Source organism: Heteronotia binoei, chromosome 2 (genome assembly GCF_032191835.1).
Source record: "Heteronotia binoei isolate CCM8104 ecotype False Entrance Well chromosome 2, APGP_CSIRO_Hbin_v1, whole genome shotgun sequence".
In the NCBI taxonomy this organism is placed as follows: Eukaryota; Metazoa; Chordata; class Lepidosauria; order Squamata; family Gekkonidae; genus Heteronotia; species Heteronotia binoei.
This window is the reverse complement of record NC_083224.1, coordinates 203,290,805-203,303,434: the sequence shown is the minus strand read 5'-3', so window position 1 is coordinate 203,303,434 and position 12,630 is coordinate 203,290,805.

The window sequence follows — 12,630 nt, the reverse complement described above, 5'->3', positions numbered from 1 at the left end:
AGGTAGGAGAATACTAGGAAGCCTCTTTATGGAACTCAACAATGCCATGAAATAATTATCTTAAGAAACTCAAATGCAAACACACTCAATCTCCCATTTAATCCTAGAAAAATCACTTTAAAAACTTTGGGTGTTCCCCCACCCCACTGTAATCACACACACACACAAACCCCTGTGCAATGTCTTATACACCCCCCCCCCTCTAGTGCAACATCCCTTACCTAAAACACCACAGCAGGTTGAATATTCAAGCACAACATCTATCTGTTCAGAAGTTAGCTTCTCTACATGTGGCAAGAGACTGGGGCTGAGCACTTCACCATGAAGGCTGCTCCTGACCAACAGCATACAAGCAACACACATGGCATATACGCAGCACTGAAGTCTTCCGAGTCACACTCCACATACTATGCAGAGGGCATGTTTCAGCTGCTTCCATTTCCCATATATTTAACACAAGAATAAAAGAACCCTGCTTTGCCCCATCTTATTAAGGGGAAAGGATATTTCTCTTTAAAGGACATCTTTTCTGTAAAACATGAAGTTTGGCAAGAAACTCAGATGCCGTTTAAGGAGAAAGACTAGAATTTGTAGTCACACTGGAAAAATCCTGAAGGCAATTTCCAGTGTTACTGTTTCAAATTCCACATAACAAAGTGGCCAAAGCTATCAGATGTTCGGAACTTTAGAAAAGTCAGAGCCAAGTATATGAACTTTTGCTGAACTACTTTAAATGTCCACTTCAGGCATCTTTCCTACTGCTTCAAAAACTGCCTTACCAGTTAATACCAAATAATGCCCAGAGACACTTAAGTTTAACACTGAAACTTAAATTTTGGATGGTTTCTAGACAATGAAGGCAATTTCTAATTCCATGGCTCAGATGGTTTAACTTCTAAACCTTACATGAGGCTCAGGCCAATTCACTAGCATTCAAGTCAGCACCAAGTATCAGCACACACATGCATAAAGATGGAATAAGCTTGGCTCCCAAGTGCCTCAAAACCGTTTTCTAGGCACCTCATCTTATTCCATCCTAACAAACAGTGAAAATTCTGCAGAACTCTTTGTAATTTAGGATGGGGTAGGGAAAGCGATATCTTCTGTCAAAGTCAAATATTTTAAACATGAAACCTACAAGAAGAAAGGCTTATCTGTTCTGTGAAAATGCCATGTTAGGATACAGATAGGCATGTGACTATTTCCATGCAATTGCACGAACTCACTGTTGGCCTTGGTGCATCGAAAAGGTTATTTCAAAATGTAGTGGAGAAGTTAGTACAACTTGAAATAGAAGAGGAACATACCAAAAATACAAAGCTTTGACATCCTACTGCAGCTAAATACAATTCCATGTACCTTCTCAGTCCACCCAAGGAACAAAAGCCACTCAAACTAGCAAACTAGCCAGCAATCTGTTTAAGACCCATAGAAGCTACATCCTTTCTCTTTTGATGGAAGTGTGCTATATTCAAGGACATAATCCAACCAAAGACACCAATTTAAGATGAGTGAAGCTCTGGGCAGTCTCACCTCTCAAGACTGGAACACAATTATCAGGGCATTTCCTTCAACCCCCTCTATTCCAGGTGTTTGGACTGAATGAATGTTGACAGTTACATTTTCCTATTGTTTTTATAAAGTCTTTTATGATTTAGGGGATATAAATCACTGATAAATGGTTTCTACAATTGCTGTGAGCTGTCTTGGGTTCACCAACAGGCTAAAAGATGGTATATAAACTGATACATTAACATTTGTTGTAGATTTTCTGGGCTGTATGGCTGTGGCCTTGTGAGACCTGACGTTTCACCAGCAACATCCTCAGAGGTGTAACCCAGAAAAATGGAGTTCTCTCTGGGTCAAAGAGAGGTAGTCAGGGCTCACAATGCCAAGACCATGGCCACACAGCCTGGAAAATCTACAACAACCAGTGGACTCTGGCCATGAAAGCTTTCGACAACAAATTAACATTTATCTTACCAATTTTATAGAACAGAAAAGAGGGTATCTCAAAAAACCTTAATAAGCCTTCCTTAGCCAAAATAATAAATGGTTAGCCCTCAAATAGACTTCCATAAACTAGAGAAGCCTTATCTATAGTTTTTTATCCATAAAGAAAACAGAAATTTATTTTGGGACACAGATTACAGAATTATCTTGGCCATTCATTACTATTTTTTGCTAGTATATTCCCTTTCTCCCAAATCACAGAACAGAGTCCGCTAAAGCTGGGAGGGGAGGCTGGTGTCTTCCTCCTAGCCAAGCTGCCTACTTGAGCCTCGTATCACCTTGAGGACTGGGATCTTCAGCATACCTCCCTTTGAATTTACAGGCTTCCTAGTTTAATCAGCACAGACAGCAAACGTGTATTTGGCTGTGATCAAAGTGTCACTAACAACTAACAAAATTAACTTTCATGCCTCATTAGCTAGACAGAATGAGTTAACACACCTTCTTCATAAACAAGCCACACAAGGAGACATTCAAATTATACAGCAGTGTTTTGTCACCAGTGAAAGGTGACACCAGCAAGAGAGATCTAGAGTGTTGCATATTTTAGACCTATCCACGTAGTTAGGGGTCATGCTTCTGGAAAGTGGGTTGTAATCATGCAGAATCAACTGAGAGGGAGGACTACAAGTCCCAAACTGCTGTGTGCCCAGTTAACTCTCATCAGAGAGGCAGCATAAGCAGCAGTAAAGATAAGGTAGAAGATGAACAGGAAATCAGCAATCAAAGGAATAGAAAGTGAGTATACACAATGAAATGTCAGGGGAAGGAAGAGGGGAAGGAGAGTTTGTAAAACATTTATATGGCCCAAAGTTAACCTGTTTCTAAAGGGGAGCAAAAATCCAAACACCAGTTAAAATTCTGAGAACAGGGATCTGGATTGAAAACAACCACCACCACCACTTGAACTAAAAAAGAGAACATCTCACACAAAAAACCCCAAACAGATGACTTATTTCCCTCAGGCATGTACATCAGGAAACCACCCTCTTTTACTTGACTATATTCCTTCTTTATTAGATTCATCATTTGAAGAGGAGGAGGTAGCAACTACATAATATAACACAATGAGAGTGGTGCTGCATACACAGGGCCTGAAACCGCCCTCACCCAGAACACAAAAGCTGCATTTCCATTCCTCAGCACCCACTTCTTCCACATCTGCTGCATTCTGTCAATCTACCATTTTGTGTGCAGCACCACAAACTAATCCAAAATGCCTTCATTGTGCTGCTTCTCTAAACTCAAATTCTTATTTGTGCTGCTGGTCACAGGACACATGTGCAGCCCCTCCCCCAGTGGGTGTGACACACTGACCCAGATTCAGAGCTCTGCTACTGCTGGATGACAGCAAGTGAACAGCTCCAGGAGGGATAACCCCACAAACAATATAAAAATAAGAATTATTCAACAACATGTCTTCAGGAATCCCTCATCAGTGAAAAGGCTATGTAAGAAAAAGCTTTTAATGAAAGAAAAAACTTCTAATGCATCTAGAAATGCCCCTGTTAAAACAATCATCAAAATACTACAAGCAGCTAAATATTTGCATTGTTCATTACCTCAAACTCTGATTTATAAAAACTTGATTTAAATCACAACTGTCCTCAGAAACCTAGAACACTCAGAAGACTGTTTTGGATACAAAGTGAGCTCCTTAGGTAAGTATGCACCTACAGGATGTGTCTTTTTATGCTGAATACAAAGAATCAAGTCCTTCTCCTACTGGATAGCCCAGGCTCGATCAGTCCCCTCACATCTCAGAAACTAAGCAGCATCAACCCAGGTTAGTACTTGGGTGGAAGACCAACATGGTTGCTGCACAGAGGCAGGCAATGGAAACCACCTCTGAATGTCCCTCTCATCTTTAAAACCCTCTGGGGTCACCGTAAGTCAGCTGTGACTTGACAGTGCTTTCCACAACCACCACAATCATGGTGGTTAAAGAGCAGTAATCACAAAAATGTGGTTTTAAGGAATGTTGATAGCTAATCCACATTATGGGGATCATTGTCCCCTCTTGGTGAGAGACACTCACAGTCTTAGCCTTCATGGCATTGCAGTACTTCTGCACAAACAGAGGATACGCTGTGTTGGGTTACTTTCTGATGTCCCAGTATTGCTATGCGAAATTATTGGACCTACACCAGAGAGCAGCATAAAAATCATGCTGGGGTACTATCTCTTTAAACAGACATTCACATAAATCTGCTGCTCTCTTTTCAGGAAGTCCTCCAATTCAGCTACAAGTAAGATATTGAACACATTACAATGATGTAACAGTAAAGCCACGTACATACATTATTTAAAATTCCCCAAACATACATTACTTAAGGTTCTACAAATATCAAAAGAAAGTACACAAACTCCAAGCTCCTCACATTTTTCAATGAGTAAGTTTTGCACATTCTCAGTAGTTCTTTTGTGTGTGTTTGGCTGTCAAGCTGCAGTCAATTTACAGCAATCCCAAAAGGTCAGGGCTGGCCCATCCATTAGGCAGCCCTTGGAGGCTGCCTAGGGGGAGAGCACGGATTTAGGCCCTCCTGCCCACTCTCACCTCCTCAGCAAGGGAAACAGGCAAGCACAGCAGTGTGGCTGTTGTGCCTCAGAGTGTGCGCACCACCCAGCTGCTGTCTGTCGCTCAGCCCAACTGCCACTGCAGCAACAGTAGCCGGGCAGCATGCACGCTCGGAGGTGCAGGAGCCCCACCTCGGTCGTGGTGCTTACCCTCGGCAGGGGCGTGGGGCGAGAGGAAGGCTTCAGGTGGTGGGGCCTTGCCTCGGGCGCCAGACACTCTGAAGCCACCCCTGCGAAGGGTTCTCAAAGCAAGAGACATTCAGAGGGGGTTTGCCATTGCCTGCCTTTGCTTAGCAACTCTGGACTTTGTTAGTGGTCTCTCTTCCAAGGACTATCCAGAGCCAACCCACTTCCAAGATCCAACAAGATTGGGCACCCTGGCCCATTCAAGCCAGGTCTTCAAAGAAATTACAAATGTAACAATTAGAAAAATTACATTGTCTCATGAAATGCACACAATTGCCTCTTTTCAGTCCCTCTTTACAAAACATTCCAAGAAATTTGAGGAAGTACACTGCTGACCACCTCTATGACTTATAAATAGAAATATTGATGAAACCACAGAGCTATCAAATATCAAAACTCTATGTTTTCATCCAGTTAAGTGGAACAAAGTATCCTTTTGGATAATTACTGATAGCTTCAGGTTCACTGACTTCAGAGAGCAGTTTTGCTTTCAGTATTACAAGCTGTCACACTATAGCCAGTGAAGGAAGGCCAAGTCCTGCAGAAACAATGCCAGCAAAACTGGTTTTGTTGTGGATTTTTTTTTGCTACAGATCATTAAGCTATTTAACTTTGCTTGATGAATGTGTACTTATCAGGGGGCAAATATATGCCTTCTGAGTCCACTTGCTAAATCGTGCCCCCACTGCTGCAATTGGAGAACGCAGCAGGCAGAGACAGCAGTCTCTTTCAATGCCTACTCCTCCAAGACAGGCCACAATGGTGGCACAACTCAGCAGGTGAACTCAGAGGGCATATGCCTTCCCCCCCACACTGAAAAGCAATAGAGGATGGGGGCACCTTCTTTGGGGGCCCACTGAATTGGAACCCCTGGTCCAATCTTTTTCAAATTGGGGGGCGGGGTTGAGAAGAGACACCAACAGCTATGCAGCAAAACTGGTGCCTCTACCTCAAAAAACAGTCCCTCCCCACAGCCCCAGATACCCCAAGATCAATTCTCCATTATACCCTATGGGAATCAATGGTCCCCATAGGGTATAATGGAGCCAAAAAACATTTGGATTTTTCCAAAACGTTCCCAAATCCCATGTCATGCCAATATTGGGATTCAGAAATATCAGAAAATACTGATATTTTTCAAGTTCAATATACCTGAACTGGAAAAATACCATTTTTTCTTGCATACCCCTAAATACTTATTCTATATATTCTTAAAACTTACTGTAGTATTTCAGATGGCAGGGAATTAAATGTCTGAATGTTATCCCAACATTAAAAGCAACCCATAAGACTTGTATAGTTGGTTCATAATGCAGCAGCAAGACTGCTAGTGACCATAAAATATCAGTGCTGTGCCAATATTGCTGGTTACCTAATTGCTTACTGGCCCAATTATTACCTTTAAAGCCCTTTGCAGCCTGGGGCCTTCCTATGTATCCCAGTCTACTTCCACATGCCTTCAAGCAGCCTTGTCCTTCCGTTGCCCACTCTTAGGATTGTTCACCTTGTAAAAGTCAAGTCATGGTATTTATCTCTGGCAGATCCAGTACTTTAGGAAGCCATAAAATTATTTTATTTCAGAGGATATTTAGTGATGGGTAAATGGCTGGCTTTTCACTTTGCTGATGGATGCTACACTGATATCACCAGGCAAGTATTAAAAGTCTAAGAATAGTTAATTTTAATTTAATTTTTCAACTTATACCCCGCCCTATCCCGCAAGTGGGCTCTGGGCAGCTTACAACATTAAGAAACCTTACAAAACATCACACAAACTACATCCAAACTAGATAATCTCATAATTACAGAAATGACAAAAACCATGATCCACATAACTGGCAACAAGTCATAGAGTATAGGCTGGTAATGTTCAGCATAACATAAGCATAAGGTGCTGGGGGGAGCAATGGTTTCAGGAGACACCCGCTGGATCAATTAAAAGCCTGGCTGAAGATCTCAGTCTTACAGGCCATGCGAAACTTAGATAAGACCTGCAGGGCCCGGATCTCCAGTGGAAGCTCATTCCACCAGGTGGGGGCCCAGACCGAAAAGGCCCTCGCCCTTGTTGAAGCCAGTTAGGCGTCCTTAGGCCCAGGGATCATGAGAAGATGTTGTGCAGCTGACCTCAGAACTGGGGGAGGGGGGGCTCATATGGGAAGAGGCGGTCCCAAAGATATGTAGGCCACAGGCTAGTAGCAACTACTTGTGTTCCTATTCCTGCCTGCAGTCCTACTGAGTGGCCATTAAGAAAAATTCTGCTGTGCCATTAAGTTTGTCCCTGATTACTACAGGGAGATGGCAAAAGCAGAGCTCACTTCTGACCTCATCAACAAAACTTTCCACAACATGCAGCCTCACAGAACGCCTGATCATTCAAGCCCTAAACAGCCTGCGATCAGGATATCTGAAAGACCACTTACTTCCTTACACTCCTACTTGCCAGTTCAGGTCAGAATCACAAGCCCTACATTGCCTAACATAACTAACAGACATGAAGTGGACCACTATAATAAACTGGGCCTTCTTAGTTGTGGCACCACACTTCTGTCATGCCCATCCCGTTCCTTGCTTGACACAAGATTTGGTGGGCTTCCTGCACCACACTAAGACATATTTGTTGCCTAACTAGTTCCTGTTCTGCTACTCATTCCGGGTCAGTTTTGTTCTTTATTTTCACCATCTCATTTTGGTTCGGTACACTGCTCCTTATTTAACCCTGAGTTTTTTCTTAATATATTCAGCCTTTCTGTTTAAATCTCTATCCTTTTATAGCTCTGCTTTTTTATAATACATTACAGATCTATTTTAATTTTGGTGCCCATGTTATACACCAAAGCCTTCTTCGATACTTTTGTTAAATATGATTCATGTTATTTTGTCAGTATATTACTGAAGTTTCTATTGATTTGTGTTGAGAGCTTTCCTCAAAGCCTGAAAGGCAAGCTAGAAATTTCCAACTATATTAACAAATATTTTGACCAAGGTCAAATAATAGGCAGTCAATTAATAACATCTGACCAGCTGACTGGACAGTATGCCAACTGTATTTCTAATACTTCCCCTCATGTGTTCACAATTTCTCTCTGCTATAAAGAAGAGTAAAAATGTTCCTTTGTTTTGAAAGAAAAGGAATTTTCTTATACTGATTAACACCACACCTAAGCCTAAAGTCATCAATCAATGGGAAGCTGACCTCTATTAAGTTCTTTATGAAGTTCATAAACTATTCTTTCAAATCAATTAACCATGCTATTTAAACCATGTAAATCAATGCTGATGGGCACTGAAAGAATATCCAAATGGAGGATGCAAAGTTTTTTCAAAATTAAAAGAAATCTGTGCCTAGAACAGATAGCCTCAATTTGAGCACTGTGAAAAGGACATTCAAAAATGATACTCTCATATTCCAAGTGAAAGGAATCCTCACCATGATCATCCAGTGTTCTGACATGTGGGCCTCAAAAGTATACATCTTAGACCACAGGCCACATCCAGTACACAGTGTGACTCTCATGTTACACTGATTGCCCAAGCTGTGTTAAACACAGTAACTGGCCCACAAATCTGGAGTAATAGGTATCTCCATAACACCTAAATGCTAGATCCAAGTGGACAGCCATGTTGGTCTGAAATAGTTAAACAAAGCAGGAGTCAAGTTGTACCTTTAAGACCAAGCACACGAAAGCTTACGTTCTAAATAAAACATGGTTGGTCTTAAAGGTGCCACTTGACTCCTGCTTTGTTCACCTAAATGCTACACATTAAATTTTCCCACTAGTATTTATTTTCATTCAAATTCTAATCTGCAAGGTCAGGATTTCAACCCAACTCACAAGGATTGATATGCCTTTTACATGAACTTGGCATAGACTGCAGACTGCCCAAGGTCAGGCCATCAGTTTAGGCTGAATTTAAACCTAACAGCCCCAGATTTGTGTCCAGACATTTATGCACTGTGCCACAATAGTCCCTACTATTTTATGGAGTAGCTAAACACCGACTAGCCCCAATAACAATCACTATCAGGCACATGCTTCGTGTATTACTGCAAGCCAGAGGCTCTCTGCAAGCAGGTAGGCTATTAAATTGTTTGTGCACTTGTAAATGTTGTACTTACCTGTAAACTAGGCATTTTTAAAATATATATATATCATAGAATTGTCTTCTCATTGTACTTTAATTTTTCATTTTAAGCAAAATCTAAATTGTTGCCTCAATGATTACAAAGCACCTCCTCTCTCAGCATTTTGACTCATGCATGTCCTTTAAAGCATCCCAAGCCAGTCTGAAATAACAGCATTCTGTGCAAGCACCAGTGTTTTAGCAATATGTAAACTCTGAACTGAATTATGACCAGGGTGGATAAAAATCAATGATTTTTTTAAAAAAATTAAAATGGATTGTTAAAAATTTAAATCAGATATTTGATTTAAATCGGATTTTTTTAAAATCGGATTTTTTAAATAAAATGCTTTTTGAGGAAAATATATTATCATCCAAAGGTTATTCTATCATGAACTAAGGATTAGTTTTTAATTCTGAAGCATAAGGCTGTATATTCATGCAATGTTTAAATTTTTTGGTAATAAATTCTATTAATCCATTCACAATGTCATGCTCTTCCAGAGGTCTCTGTAAGATTACTGGTTAGTTTCTCTGTCTACAAGATATTATCACAGAACACAGATGCTTGGTTTTGCAGTTCTCATAACTGCAATTTGTGTCTGCAAAGATCACATGCCTCTTCTACACAGCAAAAATGTTATAAAATGAACAGAGCTGAGAAAAAGACCTTAATATAATTGTTCTACAAACCTATGCACACAGAATCAACCCCTTAAGTGCTAAGTTTCAAAAAGTCCAATGAACAGAAAAAGATTGCTTGGAGTGGAATAGATCTGCACAAGAAGAAACTTAAGAGTGAGGAGGGAGGGGCAAGCAGTAAAAATGAAAGTGAAACTTTTTGAGCAGAATACTCCACAAGACTTTGGATCTTTTGTGTGTATAACCCGAGGTTTATCACATTATTCTTTCCCTGGAGGAAAAAACCTATAATGGCAGCAGGCTGTAAAAGAGAGTCTTTATGTAGAAAACTATTATTTAAATCAAGTCTTACTGACTAATGATTTAAATCGTGATTTAAATCAATTTGATTAAATCAAATCCACCCTGATTATGACAGCCAGAATAAGCATGCGGCTAGACACAATGGTCCTTCCTCATTCTTCTGCTGCTTCATTTGAACATTTACATGTGCATATTTACCCAAATATTGATTAAATATGAGATGTCTGTGCACAGCATACCAGGAAGCACCATGGACTGGACTTTCAGACTATTCTAAATCCTGCATTTAGACAATCAATCTTCATGAGACTGGTGAAAACAAGATGAAAGACACAGTGCAGTGTCTCATACTAGAATGCACACAAAGGGGGCACAACTTCATGGCTGTGGTGTTCATTTAGACTCTAATGCTCTCTTGCTTTCCTTTCAAGGGTGTGGAATAGACAGGAAAGAAAAACCAGTGCACTGCTATGTGAAAATGTCCTAAAAGAACAGTGCAGAATTAACTGGTCAGTGCAGATAACTGGCATGAGCACAGAACTCTAAGCCAGAGTTCTGAAGCACATTCACGCATGGCAAGCAGACATTTCCTCTAGAAGACAAGCATTAAATATTTATAAAACTAGCACTGATGTACACACACACACTGCACAATAGTGACAGAACCTGCAGGCTTCCTCTCCAACAGTTTACATATATTTCAATTTCCCCAAAACTCTCCTTTTTCCTGGGGCTTCAACATCTCTGGAATTTTTCTAGCTGTAGTGATACTTAGGGTGATGAGAAAGAATGGGGGAGAGATTTAAAGCAGCAAATCTAAGTACGTCAAAGACTTTTCCACAACATGTCCAGAATAACAGCAAAAATAAACAGAGCAAAAGCTGTTGAAGTTTAAAGCACCCTAGAGTACCCAAACACACATACCCTTCACCCCCAAGGCCACAATGAAGGCAGGACTTCAGCTAACAGTGCAGCCAATTATGGCACACCAGTAGAAATAAATACTACCAAATGCCTTTCATTGGTGGAATAACCCAAGACTTTCTGAATCCACTCCATCAATTCCCCTACCAAAACTCTCTCCAAAAGATCCTCAGACAAACAGGCACAACACTTGCCCATATGGTAAAATGGCACATCAATGCAATTAGAGCACCAATCTTCAGAAGGCAAGTGATGACTTAAGATGGCCACCAGAATAAGTGCCGCCATCTTTAAAAAAAATTGGTGCTTTCAAAATCTTCACACTACGGATGGGCACAAAATGAATTATAAATCACAATTCGTGCATGAATCAGGCCAATTCATGGTTCATTTCAAACTGAGAGAAATTGCCTCCCATGGACCCTCCCCCGATCTCCCAAAACTCTCATGCGAGTTTTGTTAGGTTTGGGAAGGGTTAGTTCGTTCCCTCCAAGCATCGACTTCCTCAGGCACCCTGTAGCCACAGAGCACTTGGGAGAAGCTGATCCAGGGAGGGGGCCCTCCTCAGATCCCCAGCTGAACCAACAGGGAGAGATCTCTCAATTGTACCCTATGGGCCCATAGGATACAGTAAAGAGATCTCCAGACAAGGGATTTAAGCCCCTTCTCTCTAGAGTCGCACTGCAGCCATAGCATGATTTTTCCATTGTTTTCGATGGCCCCATAAGGTACAATGGAGAACTCATGGGCTGGGAGAGGGAGGGGGTGACATTTAAATGCTTCCCCAGCTATAACAACCCAATGAACCACTAACCAGTTTGAGGAAGATGCTGCTTCGGTTGGTTCATTTGGTTTATGCAATCTAACAAACCATGAACCAAACGAACTCACCATTTTCCCAGTTTGTGCCCATCCCAACTCCACACCACTGCACCCTGTGTCACCCTGCGGGACCCAGTACATCCACCAAAGAGCTTTCTGCACCTGCTGGTGGTCCCAGGCCCAAAAGATAGCCAGCTGTCCTCAACCAGAGGACAACTCAGGCTCCTGCCTGATGGAACTCTCTACCTGGAGACATCTGCACCCTACAGGACCTTATACAGTTCTGCAGGGTGTGCAAAACAGTGATGTTCCACCAGGCTTATGGTTGATGACAGCAACGGTTTGTCCATCTCATTTGGTCCATGATCCCGCTCCTTGGAGGAAGTGACCACATGCAGAACGCCATCTAATGATTTCATGGTTTAATTAGGGTTAATGGTTTACTAGCTTTTATTGGAAATTGTGAAATATTGTTTGGCTTTTATACAGATTAACTTATTTACTGTGAAGATAATATATGTTACATATGATGTACATCACCCTGAGCCCTTCAAAGGAGGACGATTTAGAAATTCAATAACAAGAAAGAAAAAGCTGGTAGAAAAGGAGGGGGGGGGGGGAGATGGCCAGAGAAAGGAAGAAGGGAAGAAGGTGGAAAATTAAAACTGAAAAATATATCTGTGAGAAAAAGGGATGAAAAGTTAGAGATGGATTCCCACACTTCAGGTTAAAAGTGGATCCTGGATGTGACAAGGCTGGTGAATACTGCTACAATAATTCTCCCACCCACATGCATGCAAACAGACATATTACACAAATACTCTCCTCATGCCAATGGATTCCTAGACTTTCATTTGCCCCATTGCCTTTGCACACTTTAAACGAGTTCCAACCAACCATATCACAAGCACATACATTCCCACATACTTATAAAGTATACATGTTCCACACTAACCAACAGACAATCAAAGCAGAAATGAAATGGTTAGGACTATAGAGAATATTACTTTTCATTTATTCATCATTGCTTCAAGAAGTGAG